The sequence below is a fragment of the Otolemur garnettii genome, unplaced genomic scaffold (assembly GCF_000181295.1).
Source record: "Otolemur garnettii isolate 467f Iridium unplaced genomic scaffold, OtoGar3 scaffold00048, whole genome shotgun sequence".
Classification (NCBI taxonomy): domain Eukaryota; kingdom Metazoa; phylum Chordata; class Mammalia; order Primates; family Galagidae; genus Otolemur; species Otolemur garnettii.
In genome coordinates this window covers 4,761,011-4,764,850 of record NW_003852443.1, presented here as the reverse complement: position 1 = coordinate 4,764,850, position 3,840 = coordinate 4,761,011, and the positions used below count along the sequence as shown (strand labels likewise).

Sequence of the window (3,840 nt, the reverse complement as noted above, 5' to 3'; positions counted from 1 at the left end):
TCTATTCACAGATAATTGGGCAAATCAAATCACATGGTCAACCCTAATATCTTCTGGTAGATATTACACAGTCTTCCAGGAGGAGCTCTATAGGGAAGGACCTGGCAGGGAGTGCCAACAAATTTTTTTTACTTCAGTACAACTTCCACAAGTATCATTTTATGCCTGCATTTTGTGCTTAATTATGTAGATCACCGGGTTAGATATGTCCAAATAGCTATTCATGTATGGTCTTTTCCCTATGGGAGGACTTGAATTATGAGAGAAAACACTACCTGAAATAGATAGAAAACAGAACGAGGATAGCAAAGCAGTTTGGGATGCTTCTATTCCTTGGTTCCCATAGGCCTGTATTCCTCCTGTAGAGACACAGCACCATGTGAAAGTGTTGGAATCAACGCACACACTGCATCCTAAAGTTTGGCGTCCTACCTTTTCAGAGGTTTTCCCATGAGGGGAAGCTTAAGTATGCCTTTAGAAGGTTGTTTGAGGTCTCTCTGAGGTTACCTGCTTCTGCATGGTGTGATACAGAAGGTCAGGGAATTCCATGGTCCAGTCCTCGGGGTGGTGTGGTACATGATATGATCAGTGGATCCTGCAGTCATGGTGGCTCACACCTGTAATCCTAGCACTCTAGGAGGCTGAAGCAGGAGGATCACTTGATGGAGTCTCAAACCATCCTGAGCAAGAGCAAGACTCCATTTATACAAAGAAAAATGAAAGGAAGGAAGGAAGGAAGGAAAGGGAAAGGAAAGGGAAAGGAAAGGAAGAAAAGAGAAAAAAAAATTAGCCAGGTATGGTGGCACATGCCTCTAGTCCCAGCTACCCAGGAGGCTGAGGTAGGAGGATCACTTGGGCCCAGGAGTTTAAGGTTGCAGTGAGCTATCATGACACTGCTGCACTCTACCCAAGTGACAGAGAAAAACCCTGTGTCGAAAAAAAAAAAATCATTGGGTCCTCTGCTCATGGATCTGGCCCTGTACCTCTTTCATTTTGAAGTGATTTCCGTTGTTGGCCACAATGTTGCCTGGGATCCATACCTATGGATCAAGTCATTCTCTAAGTTCCCAGATAGCACAGCTGGCTGAGGTTCTGTAGGCAAAAAAGGCAAATATATACTTAAAGTAGGTATCTATCCCTGTGATGACTCCACCCTTTCTAGAGTGGAAGGGGCCCAGTGTAGCCAATTTGCCATGAAGTGACAGGTCGGTCTCAAGTAGAATACCACAACAGGGGCTCAGTGTTGAAATTCAGAAGTAGAAATAGTCATGTTGGCCTTGTGAATGGGAGTCCATACTTATGGACTACAATTATATTAATATATTCTAATCAATCAAAAGAATAGATGCATATCCTGTTCCAAGGTGCTAAACAGAGTCTACCAGCCTCTGTGGCTGCTCCGTGAGCAAGTGCTTACATGCTAGTGTTGGGGTGGCCAATAACAAAGAATTCCTAACACCAACCTGGTGAGTCATTTTGCAGACCTGTTTGTTCAATACCTCTTCAATGGCAGAGGCTTCCTGGTGCCCATTGACGTGCAATATGAAAACTTCACACTGGGTGCCACTCCCACATGTCCCACACGCCTTCCCCCACACCTCCTTGCAACTAATTTTCTAGTTCTTTTCCATTTAAGCCCCTAACAATTGGCCACTCCCCAGAAATCACCTTGGGCCACTTCTCCTTGCATGTTAAAAAGGAAAATCAGATGCACCAGTCGGAGCTCCTCCCATTAGGAAGCTTTGTCCTCTCCACCATCCTTCAGATCTCCCCCTGAATAATAAGTCTGTAATGAACTTACTGTCCATTTTCAACCCATGTGGTTCCTTCAGTCCAGGGCCTGCCTATACTATTTGCCTCAAATAGGAATAAACCTTGAAAAGCCTTTCCAAATTGATATTGCTTATGCTATAGCAGATCAGCTATGCATTTTCTTTTTTGATCTTCTTTTACAGTTAGTGATGTCTTAACAACTAGAATTATATATTCCAATCAATAAACAGAACAAATACATTTCTTATTACAAGGTGCCAACTTGGCAGCATTCAGGAATATATCTTATTTGCACAAGCATTTGCATTTACTCAAAATTAAATGAAAATAAATGCATGTAAGCCCAATCCTTGCTTGCATGAATACCTTTCCCCCCAAAAGTTTTTTTATTGTGTTATCACCCAGAAAAGCAGGTAGCTGAAATCATATTCTACAGTTAATAAAGGGACAGGATTGCCATTTTCATTACATAACAAACCATAATTACATTATTGGCAATTTCTGTAATACAGGAATGCTTATAAGAATTAGGGTCATTGAAGCGGTGTGGCAACGCATAGTTACTGCTGTGAGTTTGAAACACTGCTTTGCACATGAGAAATTAGACTTGTTCTAGGTGGTCTAGAGTGTGCAGAAATGGTAAGAAGAAAAAATTACAGGGAGGCAGATTTTGATTCAATAGAAATACAAGTTTTATGACAAAGTTATACAAAATTAGAATGGGTTTTATCTACATGTAACGAGTGTTCACTGGAAGGTTAAACATTAGTGTGTCTAACAACAGGTTGCTTACTAAATCTTAGCTATGTTTTAGGAAGAATTCACAAACCAGGCAGGGGGAAGTGGAGAGATCACCTCTAAACTTATCTGAGAAAGCAGCATTGTACAGTGAAAAGGGCACAGTTTTAAACCAGAACCTCATAACAAATCACATAATTTTCTCCTCGATGCATGGGAATAACAATACCAACTTTGCAAGGTTTTGTAAAAGTCTAATATAATAAGAATATGTGTCCTGGCTCGGCGCCTATAGCTCAACTGGCTAAGGCGCCAGCCACGTACACCTAAGGTGGCGGGTTCGAATCCCCAGCCCGGACCCGCCAAACAACAATGACGGCTGCAACCAAAAAACAGCCGGGCGTTGTGGCGGGCGCCTGTGGTCCCAGCTACTTGGGAGGCGGAGGCAGGAGACTCGCTTGAGCCCAGGAGTTGGAGGTTGCTGTGAGCTGTGATGCCACAGCACTCTACCCAGGGGGACAGCTTGAGGCTCTGTCTAAAAAGAAAAAAAAAAAAAATATGTGTCCAATAGAATGGTCTAGCCTATAGCTATGTTTAATAAAATTGCTTATTGTACTCTATACAACATAGTATATTAGTATATTATATAATATATGCTATATACTATATAATATAGTATTTTGGTATACTATATAATATATATTATATTATATATTTAGCTATGTTTACCTAGTATGCCGTACCTAGTACATGAATTTTTTCTAAAACATAGCTAAGTATATAATATACCATTATATTAATATACTATATATTATTTTGTATAGTTAAGCCTTATGAAGCTGCCAACATTTGACCTTTTTAGCCTATGAAAATGGTGATTCCAATGTAGTATGAAAGGAGAAAGGGTAGCAGTGCCCTCGACAAGAAGGGACGAGGCCCTTAGGCTTGCCAACTTGCACAATTCAGGCATTGCCATCTACCCTCCATTTTTACGAAGTTTCAGTCAGACTGGAGGAATAAAGTTTAGTGATCTATTGCAGAGCATGATAACCACAGTCAATAAGTGCAAAACTGCTGAAAGAGTAAATTTTTAATGTCCTCGACACCCAAGAAATGGTAAGTTAGTGAGGAGATGGATATGTTAATCAGCTTGATTGAATCTTTCTTTCCTTATGCAGATCAAGCCATCACATGGTTCCCCATAAAGATACATGATTATCATTTATTAATTAAATAGTAATTCATGTGATTTAACCTGATATTCATTAACAAAACTAGGTATAATTAAATCCCCAACTCGAAGATTCCAAGATTCAGATTTAGGATCTA

General features: G+C 40.5%; 1 pseudogene; it reads left to right on the top strand.

Moving 5' to 3' along the window:
• The first annotated feature begins 3,394 nt into the window (after positions 1-3,394).
• On the top strand, positions 3,395-3,503 carry LOC111725844 (annotated as a pseudogene).
• Positions 3,504-3,840: the final 337 nt, after the last annotated feature.